We start from the raw sequence: 13,278 nt of genomic DNA, 5'->3' as shown, positions 1-13,278 counted from the left end.
ACGGTTCCATAGCTAGTAGCTAGATGGCTTCTTCTCTCTCTCTCTCTCTTTGGTTCTCAATACCATGTTCTCCTTGATGTTCTTGGAGATCTATTCAATGTAATACTTTTTTGGGGTGTGTTTGCCGAGATCCGATGAATTGTGGATTTATGATCAGCTTATCTATGAATATTATTTGAATCTTCTTCGAATTCTTTTATGCATGATTTGATATCTTTGTAATTCTCTTCGAACTATCCATTTGGTTTGGCTAACTAGATTGGTTTTTCTTGCAATGGGAGAAGTGCTTAGCTTTGGGTTCAATCTTGCGATGTCCTTTCCCAGTGACAATAGGGGCAACAAGGCACATATTGAAGGAAATATGCCCTAGAGGCAATAATAAAGTTGCTATTTATATTTCCTTATATCATGATAAATGTTTATTATTCATCCTAGAATTGTATTAACCGGAAACTTGATACATGTGTGGATACATAGACAAAACACCGTGTCCCTAGTAAGCCTCTACCAGACTAGCTCGTTAATCAAAGATGGTTAAGTTTCCTAACCATAGACATGTGTTGTCATTTGATAAACGGGATCACATCATTAGGAGAATGATGTGATGGACAAGACCCATCTGTTAGCATAGCATTATGATCATTCAGTTTTATTGCTATTGCTTTCTTCATGACTTACACATATTCCTTTGACTATGAGATTATGCAACTCCCGGATACCGGAGGAACACCTTGTGTACTATCAAACGTCACAACGTAACTGGGTGATTATAAAGATGCTCTACAGGTATCTCCGAAGGTGTTTCTTGGGTTGGCATAGATCGAGATTAGGATTTGTCACTCCGAGTAACAGAGAGGTATCTCTGGGCCCTCTCGGTAATGCACATCATGATAAGCCTTGCAAGCAATGTGACTAATGAGTTAGTTGCGGGATGATGCATTAAGGAACGAGTCAAGAGACTTGCCGGTAACAAGATTGAACTAGGTATAAAGATACCGATGATCGAATCTCGGGAAAGTAACATACCGATGACAAAGGGAATAACATATGTTGTCATTACGGTTTGACCAATAAAGATCTTCGTAGAATATGTAGGAACCAATATGAGCATCTAGGTTCCGCTATTGGTTATTGACCGAAGAGGTGTTTCGGTCATGTCAACATAGTTCTCGAACCCGTAGGGTCCGCACGCTTAACGTTCGATGACGATTTTGTATTATATGAGTTATGTGATTTGGTGACCAAATGTTGTTCGGAGTCCCGGATGTGATCATGGACATGACGAGGAGTCTCGAAATGGTCGAGAGGTAAAGATTCATATACAGGACGATAGTATTCGGACACCGGAAGTGTTCTGGGGGTACCGAGTACGTATCGGGTCACTGGAAGGGGTTCCGGACAACCCCCGACAAACTATATGGGCCTAATGTGCCAAGAGGGGAAACACAACAGCCACTAAGGGGGTGGTGTGTGTTGGCACGCGAAATCGCCATGCAACACCAGGATAACCGTCGTGCTTTCGTGACGACGAACGATTGCTTTCCGAGCAAAGCAACAAAGATCCCCTTGCTTTCGTAGAGGAGGGACGACCGCTTTTCAGCGCAGAACGGCAAAGATCGCCAAACCCTAGGGCTGCTAGGGCTTGGCAGGAGAAGAACGATGGAAAATAGACGTACGTGAAAAAGTAATATTTGTATTGATAGATCGATTGATGTTCTCTTCAATCGGCCATGACCTTACATATATATGGCATGCTGGACTTGGCATATAAGATTACAACTCTGAAGCTAAAACCGATCAGGACTAGCCTTTCTTGATTCGGTTACTGTCGTGGAATTGTCACGGCAGATGTCCTAGTGTGAGGGCTTAGTCGCGAGGCCAATGCATCTATGTGGTAGCTTGAGAGGGGTTGGGCGGAATCGAGAGACGCAACATAAGACAAGGACTTAGACAGCTTCTGGCCCCGGGAAATATCATCTAGTAATAACCCTACATGCTGTTTGTGGCTAGGTCTCATTATGTTCATGAGGGAGTCGCCGGTAAATCGGCTCTTTGTGTCTAGCCCTAGAGATTGTTTCTTCTTGCTTGTCCCGCTTTGGGGAGCCCTGCCCCTCCTTATATAAGTTGAAGGGGTGGGTTACATGTGGAGTCCTATTAGGATTAGGACTAGTCTATCTCTAATACAAACCGGATACAAGTCCAGGTCTTAACTCCTTGTAAGACAAATGTTCCTCACGCCTTTCCTCTTCAACCGACCCATCATAGTATGAACTGGCCTTCATGAACCGCCCGTTGGGCCATCGGGTCTTGTCACTCCTCTGACCCTCCTGCCGGATTACCAATGAATCGTAAACCGGCAGGTCCAAACGGGTCGCCAGTGAATCATTAAGTCTCAGCCGGGTCTCAAGTAAAACACCAAGTCCGGTCGGGTTATACTTCCGGCCGGTTTACACTGCGGGGTATATCCCCGACATTAGCCCGAGTTTAATTTGGATTTATCCATGTTAAACTGATCCTGTAAAACAAACACAAGACCAAATTTGACAGATTATGCTCCGGGTTAAGAATTCTTGTAAACCGGCATATGATGATCCTTAAGTCCTTGTCATTTCCTCCTTCTAGAAAATCCGGGTTAACAAGCCAGCTTCATACTCAATTTGCTGACATTGGTTTCTCACAGAGAAATATTGTGAAGAATAATCCACTTGAGTCGGCTTCCAAAGCGCCGGTTTAAGAAATATGGGTCTTGAAATACTTATCTGATATTCAGCCGGTTTGAAGATGTAAAACTTGCCGGTTTAATATTACCAAAATTGCCGGTTTATAAATATTGATGGCACTAGGTCGTAATTGTTGTCGACACCGGGTCATGTAATTGATCTTCCTGATTTGCTCAAAACTGATAAACTGAAGACGTTCCTCCTTTATATGCATAATACCTATAGCCCCCAAGTCTTAAGAGGAGAACATGGTGATAACTTAAGACTTTCTCCAATAAGTGTTTCAACCTTGAAGAAATCCGGTTTGTTCATCTCAATCATATAAACTGAATACTCCATATATGTAGCCCCCAAGTGCCGGGTTGTCATGCTTGCAGCAACCTGGGACTTGTAATTGCTTATAAAAACTTCAATCAGTGTAGCCCCCAAGGGTCGGGTCATTATGCAATAATGAGCAGGGACTTTGTAAATATAATCATGTAGATTTTAGCAGTGATGTGCAGCCCCCAAGGGCCGGCTTAGTAAGACAATACTAAACCGGGACTTGATATATACTTCAATGGAAATAACATATTATAATGTAGCTTCCATCGTAGGGCTTGAACCCACGTCCACAAGGTTAAGAGCTTTGTGCTTTACCAACTGAGCAATGAACCCTTTAATATAATGGATTAAGGCTTGTATACCTTGAATGTTTGACAGGAGCAATTGGTAGCCCCAAGGGCCGGCTCATTATGATATGATGAATCGGGTCTTCAATAAGATGAGCAAAAAATGACTTTGCATTAGCCCCCAAGTATCATGGTGCATGCTTGCAGCGACATGAGACTTGCATATTTGATATAATCTTAATTTAAATAATGTAGCCCCAAGTGCCGAGTCATAAGCCTGCAACGACTCGGGACTATTCCTTCCATTGTAGAATAAACCATATCCTTTGATAAAATAATAGCCATTGCGCCAAAGCGACTTTGAATACCTCATCTGTTGATAACCATAATAAAAAATCCAGCCATGTTGGCTATTTAAAGATTTGAATAATATACTCAATGATTTATAAGCGCATGATTCCAATGGCGCAATCCAAATATATATATTGGCGACTTATAGTCCAAAGCCAGACCGGTTTAATAAACACTGGATAATTTATTATGCTTTATCCAACCTGTTTCTATATACAACAAGTTTAAAGTGTCCTGGCGGTTTACCGCTGGACGGGTCATAATGCCCAACATATAACCCGGGTGTATAACCAAGGCTGCACTTAAGAATAATCAAATATGAAATATATCATACATGTGACATTGAATCACATCATTGGCTTACCAACTTTTTGTAGTAAGGGTGATAACCCAAATCTTGAGTACTGATAACTCCTCCCATATTTTGCCAGTTTTATGATAAAACCGTTCCGGGTTGTGATAAACACCGGTTTATTCAATATTGGTGACTTTGAGTCGGAACCAGACCGGGCTGATAGTCTCCGAATTATAACTGATCATGTACTGACAACTTGTAGTTGAAAGCCAAGCCGGGTCAAGGACGCCGGTTTATCAGAAGATATTATGAACCTCAACAAAGGCGAAAAAACTTGGCAAATAGAACTCAAAAAGAACATGCGAGGCTTTTTACGAGCTGCCAGGCTCCAAATCGAGGCTTTTCATGGGCTGCCAGACCACTGAATTAACCATTTCACAAAGCCTTTTAAGATGGACCTCAATTTTTAACCAATCACGTTTTAACTTTGACAAGTTCAGGGTCTATGAGATTGACTGTCAAACGTTTGCGGGTCGTACCAGGTTTACCTGGGCGGAGTGACTTACTTAAAGAAGGCAGGTTAATCCGGGGTTTTAGGTGCGTACACCTGGCTTCCAAGCCTAGCTTGATAGCCTATTACAAGGGTACATACTCTTAGTTCATTGTGAAGCAAAGAGCCCCCAAGTAACTTCCCTGGTAGCCTTATGCCGATCAAGAGGTGTAGCTATGGTTCGAATACAACCAAGCCCCCAAGTGATTTCCCTGATGGCCTTACGCCGATCAAGAGGTGTGACTATGGTTCGAACATAGCCCCCAAGTGATATTATTAGTTATGCTCAAGGGATACCCATGTTTGAGCTATGCTGTGCAACAGACTCTCTTTAGCCCCTTATGACAATATTGGCTTGATAGCCGGATCAATATGTAATCAGAACTCCGCTTTATAAACAGAAGCCCCCATGTGATCAATAATATGATAAGCCAATAAGGCAGGATAACCCATGTTTGAACCGGGCGTCATGGCAACAGGTCCTCTTCAGCAACCTTTAACTTTTTGCAAGAGATAAATTCTTCTTGAACCGGGATTTTGAACCGGATATTGAGAGCGTCAGAGCTTTGTGGGAGACATATGTCCCTTGAACCGGATTGTAAACCGGAATTCTTCCTGATGACTCGAAATTTCTTCATTGAGCCGGGATTTTGTAACTGTCATATACATTCTAAGCCGGAAATTTTCTGACGGCCTTTAAATTTTCATCAATATAACAGTAGCCTTCGAAACCGGGTTATCTTTCCCTCCATCGTCCTGGTGTTTTTAAATTTGCTGAAACTGACAAGATTTGCTGAGTCATGTCATCGTAGCCCCCGAGTCTCAAGGTGACTCGAGGAGTTTGGCTTGAGACTCTCCATATTTGACCGTGATATAAATTGGTATGCGTCAGTCAACATCTCAGTGATATAGCTTGTCCTGCATTGGAGAACTTCACAAGACAAAGTAATCGCTCTTTTCAAAGAAAGTAATATATAATATAAAAATATATTGGATGGATTTCACCTGATATGTTAGGCCAGTAATTTATCCACCGCGGAGTTGCCGATCACCACAGTGAAGCTGAAATCAATTATAGGCGAGCCGGCCGCAGGAACAGACAAATGAGTCGGCCGTGGCGTTGTAAGCCGGCGTGGACAAGCAAGTTGTCCTCCTCGTTGTGAGCCGGCATGGACGCGTGAACCGGCCACGAGAGTGGATGGGCGAATCGTCCGTGACGTTGTAAACCTGTGCGGACGAGCAAGTTGTCCTCCGCGTTGTAAACCGGTGCAGACACATGAACCAGTGGCCAGGGCGAACGGGCGAGTCGTCCGTGGTGTTGTAAGGTGATGCGGACGGGCGAGTAGGCCGGCATGTTGATGTAAATCGGACCGTGATACGCGTGTTCGTGAATGGTATAAAAATTGTCCTGTGTAAAAATATTACAGGACAGAGTAATTGTTCTTTGAAGAAAACAATATGTGCTGATAAAACAGACTGAAATGGATGTCATCTGATATTTTTTGCCTGATGATCATGGATACTGGTGTGGATAATGCTGGACGTGCTCGGGTCAAAAATAGCCGGACAGATGTACGTCTAATGTAGCACTAGCACCCACATGGGTCTTCCTTTTCTTTTCCCCCTTCTTTAAATATTGATTCTCCCTTGAGATCCAAGTCAATGTACTTGATGCACAGCAGACGTTCATTAGTAATTGATGCATGTGGATAGCAGTGCTACCACTGCTGCTGAATAATGGTTTTCTTGCAGTGTATCAGACTGATCATCAGAGTTGCTTGTCCGGGCACAACAATTAAAAATAGATCCAGTATCCAGTATCCCTTGGCCTGTCCTGTGTTCACATGCTCAGCACCGTACTGGAAAAATAAAGCCAATGCACAATATCCCACAGCGCGAGCGGGCGGGGAAGCATGCTTTGTGATAAATTCACCTTGTCTTCCCATCAACTCCACTTATGAAATTCAGAACGTGCCTCAATATATGCAGAATTGATGGCTCTTTGTGCTAATTGCAAGTTCTCTTCTGGCACTCGGCATGTATCGCACTAACTCCAGCATGAGTCCCATCTCCACTGAGATTCAATATATATATACACGGGCTTGCCCGGTGCACCCATTGTTCAACCCAGCTGCAATCAGGGTCAATTTAGTTAGCTTCAGCAGATATTGATAAGGTAAACTTGATAACCCGCAAAAGTGCTCTGTCGTCGTCATTAACACAGCCTTTCCACGATTCTTCCCGAGGGCCATCAACATTATTCAGCACTCCCGCAGCGAGGCGGCAAGCGGAGAAGTGAGTCAAGGCCAAGGCGGGTCGTCAAAGCGGCGGCTCGTGGCAGCGTGGCGGCTCAGAGCGGAGGTGAGGCCACTCGTCCGGGGCGGCTTGGTGCAGCCACGTCAGAAGATTGACGCCAAGGCGGGCCAGCGGCGGTTTATGCACGCTGGCGAGGGCAGCTCGGACAAGGCGCAAGGCCGGGGCGGCTGCTCGGGATGGCGGCTTGAGGCACACTCCGGCAAGCCGGTCGAGACGCACTCTATTGGCCGCAACAGCGGCGGATTCGGGCGGCTCCAGCCGTGGCCGCGTCGGCGGAGGCGGTGCGGCGGCTTGATGCAGCAGCAGAGGCGGCGAGTCGACGAGGCCGTGCCAGTAACTCGGCCATGGCAGAGAACTGGTGGCCAGCGAGCCAGCGAACGCGGCGCGAGCCGGCAGGGGTGCGAGCAGCAGCTGGGGCGGCTCAAAGCAGTTAACAACAGATGCAAGCCGGATGGCTGTGCGCACACACGCGCGCGTGGAGTAGCAGTGGTGGCTCATAGACGAGGTGAGTGGAAGCACGGCAATGCGGACCGACATCGGAGACGGCTTGAAAACACACCGGTAGGCCCGCAGTGGCGAGACGGAGTCGGAGAAGTGGTGACTCTGCGGAGATCGAGTCCCTGGCTTGTAGGTGCTGAACACTCCATAACTTTTGCCTTGGTAGTTTTGGAAACTGGAGATTGATCCGATCTTGCATCGACTAATCATTGGAGTTTGTTGCATTGAGTAATCGGGCATTGGAGGCCGTATTCAACATGTATTTGTCCTGGCACGTGGAGTGACCAAGTAGCCATAGCCGAAGATGATTTTCGAGTGTTGGCTTTCGCCGTACAGCGAGTTGCACCGGTTTGATTTGGATATGGGCTGATTTGACGTGATGGCTTGATGGATGAGTAGATGCAACGCTTGGGACTTGTAGTATGTCAAATCCGCAAAAATAGATTATAGTGGAAACCATCTCGGCGACTTGGAGATCTGACGGCTCTGCAGCAAAAATTTAATCCGTTTGATGGATCGCCTGGTCGCCGGTCGCGCATGGCAGCGTACACAGATACTCCCTCCGTTCCTAAATATTTGTCTTTCTAGACATTTCAAATGACTACTATATACGGATGTATATAGACATATTTTAGTGTAGATTCACTCATTTTGCTTCGTATGTAGTCACTTGTTAAAATGCCTAGAAAGACAAGTATTTAGAAACAGAGGGAGTACAACCCTAACTCAATCTTGTATATGTCATTCTGGCTGTTTGTCAACGACGTAGATCCTTCCATATCAGTGGCAGAAAACTTCATAGCGAACATGCAGAATCTATTGTTGATGTGAATTTTCCACGCCAGCTTTCATTGAGCCGGAAAATTGCGAACTTCTCGAACCCTATAAAAGATCCCTCCAAGAACTCAACACCATCGTGCGCAGGCCCCACGGTGGATGCCAACTGTCATGGAATTGTCACGGCAGATGTCCTAGTGTGAGGACTTAGTCGCGAGGCCAACGCATCTATGTGGTAGCTTGAGAGGGGTTGGGCGGAATTGAGAGACGCAATATAAGACAAGGATTTAGACAGCTTCGGGCTCCGGGAAATATCATCCGGTAATAACCCTACATGCTATTTGTGGCTAGATCTCATTATGTTCGTGAGGGAGTCGCCGGTAAATCGGCTCTTTGTGTCTAGCCCTAGAGATTGTTTCTTCTTGCCTGTCCCTCTTTGGGGAGCCCTGCCCCTCCTTATATAAGTTGAAGGGGTGGGTTACATGTGGAGTCCTATTAGGATTATGACTAGTCTATCTCTAATACAAACCGGATACAAGTCCAGGTCTTAACTCCTTGTAAGACAAATATTCCTCACGCCTTTCCTCTTCAACCGGCCCATCTAGTATGAACCGGCCTTCATGAACCGCCCGTTGGGCCATCGGGTCTTGTCACTCCTCTGACCCGCCTGCCGGATTACCAATAAATCGTAAACCGCCAGGTCCAAACGGGTCGCCAGTGAATCGTTAAGTCTCAGCCGGGTCTCAAGTAAAACACCAAGTTCGGTCGGGTTATACTTCCGGCCGGTTTACACCGCGGGGTATATTCCCGACAGTTACCGTGTAGCATACGTCTATAAAAAATATACTTGCCAATCTAAGTACGTAGCAAATCTAGGCCATATCCACCTACATGCACTTTTGTATATATGAATAAAATATTCTGGCCACGTGGCCATCACACTAAATATAGTGGCTAAGCATATGTATAAATACCTTGAGCCCACAAAGAAAATATTTAAATATTTCGGCAACGTCGCAAATCAAACTGGATAATAGCCATCAGGACTAAGGACACTTCTTCATATATATATATATAGTGTTACTATTCATCACCCAGGGTGCGGGATAAGTTATTCTTCATCCGAGATAATCTTATGATCATTTCATAATTAAATTACGTTTGAAATTCAAATAGTTACATTCCTATTGATTCACTACGTAAAATTTGACATAGAAAATAAAAATATAGGTCATAAGATTTTTTTGCAGTTTATGTGTATTTTAGACTATGTTTTTATGTTTGTAATTTTACATAACATAAAATATTTTTTACGGCGATTATATATTTTTTACGGTCTCTTTTTGCGTAGGGAATAAGACAAAACTTATGAAACATAAAATTACGATGCATTGATGGTAAAATACAGGGGGGGTGAAGAATAACTATTCCTCACCCAGGATGACGAATAGCGCGACCCTATATATATATATATATATATATATATATATATATATATATATATCACTTGCATGCATCACGCCCATGGTCCAGTATAGCATATGATTCTTCTTAGAACTTGTATCTTCAGCTTCCATGAAATTTCCTGTGACGATACTTCAACAATGCATTAACCGATCAGCTTGATAAATCATTGATTTAATTTGGCTCATCACATACTAAGTAGCCAAATTATACCATCAACACATGCCCCCTGTTTTTGGTACAATTGCATTGACCAAAAATACTATAGGAGTTGCCGTAGGATGAAGTCGATCATTGATCATATCATTACTCAGGGCGATGTCCAACGATACATCGGCCAAATTTTCTTAGGGCGATATCTCAAATAATATATCGGCCAAATTTGCTCAGGGCGATACTTGAAATAACATATCGGCCACAACATGTTCAGGCCTCCTGCCACATGATAGGATAGTACTTCTTCAAATATTTTCCATTAAGAGCTTTGGACAACTTCTCTCCCTGCAAAGATTGTACACAATATGAATTTCCAGGAACAATCTCTATAATTTTATATGGGCCTTCCCAACTCGGCGACCATTTGCCGAATTTTCTATCTTTAGTTCCAATAGGTAAAATCGTTTTCCACACTAAATCCCCTATTTGAAATGATTTCTCTCTCACCTTTTTATTATAAGCCTTGGCTACTCTTAATTGTTTCTTCTCAATTTCTCGCAAAGCTCTTAATCTCTCTTCTGAAATGTCATCTATCTTACCCCATCATCAAATCATTATAATCCACAGCCGACAAATCATTTTGTCTGGCCACTCTAAGGGCTTGTAAATTAACCTCTACAGGTAACACTGCCTCCTGACCATATACTAGATCATACGATGCTACTTGATTTGCTTCATGCTTAGATATCCGATGAGCTCATAAAGCTTCCAAAAGTACCTCATGCCATCTTTTCGGATGCTCCTCAATTTTCTTTTTGATAAGCTTAATTGAAGTTTTATAGCTAGATTCGGCCTGTCCATTAGCTTGAGCATAAGAAGGCGACGAATTTAACAATTTAATTCCTAAAGATTCAGTTTGAGGAATACCGAATCTATGAATAATATGCTCTAAAACAAGACTAATAACCTCTTTGTGAGTCATATTTTTCAAAGGAACTGCTTCAGTCCATTTAGTAAGTTAATTTGTGGCAACTAGGACCAAGCGATGTCTTTTAGAAGACGAAGGATGTATTTCACCAATAAAATCTAAGCCCCATCCTCTAAATGGCCATGGCCTAATTATGGGATTTAACATAGACACGGGCGCTAACTGTACATTACCAAATTTTTGACATGCCTCCCAACCTTTATAGTACCGGAAACAATCCTCTAGCAAAGTCGGCCAATAAAACCCCGCTCTTGTTAACAACCATCGCATTTTGTGAGCCGACTGATGTGTTCCACAGATTCCTTCGTGCACTTACCCATAGCTATTCTAGATTGATCAGAATCCAAGCATTTTAAAAATAACCCATCTATTGTTCGGCGAAACAACTTGTCATTAAGCAAAGTATATTTTAAATCTTGTCGCCGAATTTTTCCTATCTCTCATTTGACTTGGATCCTTTAAATGATTAACTAGAGGAACTCTCCAATCACTTTGTCGGTGGGAAACGACACCTATGGGGTCACTGGGATCCCTTCAACGGTTGGCGGGTGCGGGGTTGTGCAAAGAGCGGGTCTGGCGGTCAGCACACAAATTGTTTACCCAGGTTCGGGTCGCGGAGACGCGTAAAACCCTAGTCCTGATTTGATGTATATTTGGGTGTTCTTGTGTTCTTGAACTAGCTGTGGTGGCTCTCTAGTCCAAAAGATCCGAATCCCTCTCCAGTATGCCTCGGGCCTCCTTTTATAGACAAAAAGGGGTCGCCACAGTGGCACACAGGAGGTGGAAAGGTGTACAGGGGCTGAGTCTATCTCTTGGCATCGTCAGACAAACACATTTAATGCGCTACCGACGTGCCCCTCTTGCTTTATTGGGGACGACAAAGAAGCTCGTCCCAGCTGTTGTCGCCTCGCCTGGCTCCGACGCACGTCCAAGCTAACGAGGTGTTGTAGCGCCACGTTGGCTGGCTGCTGGGCTGGCGCGATGGTGGAGCCTTCATGAAGATCTGCATGCCACCACGCAGGTGCTTGCTGAGTTGGTGTAGAGGCCGCGTGCTGCCACACAGATGCCTGCCCAGCTGGTTGAGCTGGCAGCTGTATGGGAGCGGGGGTGGAGTCTTGGCAGATGTGGGCCTGGCTGCGGCCCCGTAGGCGTCCTCGTCAAGGGTCTCGCTGCGGCACCGCGGTCGTCCCCGACAAGGATCTTGTCGGGGGTCTCATGGATTTCCTTGGCAAGGATCTCGCCAAGGATCGTCGTCTTCTGGTTCCCATCTGATCTTGTGTATCTATGATCTCTATAAAGATCTGCATGCCACCACGGAAGTGCCTCCCGAGCCTTGGTTCCAATATGGTTGATGGTGTTGGAACCCCTTGGGCTCAAGGGTGGCGCGCTCTGCTGGCGTCAGGCAAGTTGCCCCGGCAAGGATCTTGCCGAGGCTGCGGAAGCCACCCCGGCAAGGGTCTTGCCGGGGGAGTCCACCTCGCCCTCTTGCTCTCTTTGCACCTCTAGTATTGGCGTTGCTTTGGTCATCTTGTGCTCCGGCTTCCCTCCTCTGCCCCGCTTAGCATGGCCGTGGGCGCGGCCCTGCCTGCTCGTGCACAAGTAAAGGGGTGCAAAAGGAGAGCCCCTACTTTTGTACATCGACAGGAGCCCCCGGGCCTGGGCCACACATAAGCGCGACGGATTGTCGGGCTAGGCCCAAAATGGTGCGCGGGCAGGTGGGGTGGATTTTTACCGCAGTAACTTCTCCGTCCGCTGCGCTTCCCCATGACCCGCGTTGAACGCGCTACGTGGGGGGTCATGCGTGACGTGGGGGTCATGCGTGGGGCGGTTTCCGCACGCATACGTCACGTCGTGGTAAAGAGGCGGCTCGCGCCTTCCCCATAAAAAAGAGGAAAACGCAGAGGCGTGGCTCATTTACTGAGTGGGCTTGGGTCGTGGTCTTCAAGGCGCCCGCTCCCCACGACCGCGGGGCGGAGAATGGCCGTCTCGTCCGTTCCCTTGATTTTTTCTCGCCCACCACGTGTCCCCCGTGCTCCGAAGATGGTAGGGGGTGGGTGCGGGCCTTGAATGATGAGGCAGGGAAACAGGCCGCTGCTGATTGGGGCAGCGGGTCGGCCTCGATTCTCTACGCCCCCGATGGTCGGATTGGCTGAGTGGGGCGGCCGAGTCCCGACCCCGCCCCTTTATAAGAAGGGGGAGGGGGATGGCACCCCACAACCTTTCATCATCCCTCTCCTTCCACCTCGGCCCCGCTCTTTCATCTGCCATGGCGAGAGGGGGCGCCGGTCCTTCGACGGTGGCGGCAAGGGTCTTTGGTCGACAGCGCGTCCCTCCTTCCCAAGAGCCTACGGCGGCGGAGCTGGCCGCAAGAGGAAGGAGGAGGGGGCGAGGCCGAGGCCAGCTTGGCGCTCGGGGAAGAGGGGGACGGGGCGGTGCACCGGCCTTGCCTCCGCCAGTGATGCCTCCTCCAATGGAGGGCCACGTCGGGGACCAACCTCGTGAGTTCTTCATCAAGCTGTGTCGGCCACCGCATCGTCGCCTTCGTCTCCCTG

Source organism: Triticum aestivum, chromosome 3A (genome assembly GCF_018294505.1).
Source record: "Triticum aestivum cultivar Chinese Spring chromosome 3A, IWGSC CS RefSeq v2.1, whole genome shotgun sequence".
Classification (NCBI taxonomy): Eukaryota; Viridiplantae; Streptophyta; class Magnoliopsida; order Poales; family Poaceae; genus Triticum; species Triticum aestivum.
The sequence above is the reverse complement of the archived record's forward strand: the minus strand, read 5'-3'. Positions refer to the sequence as shown.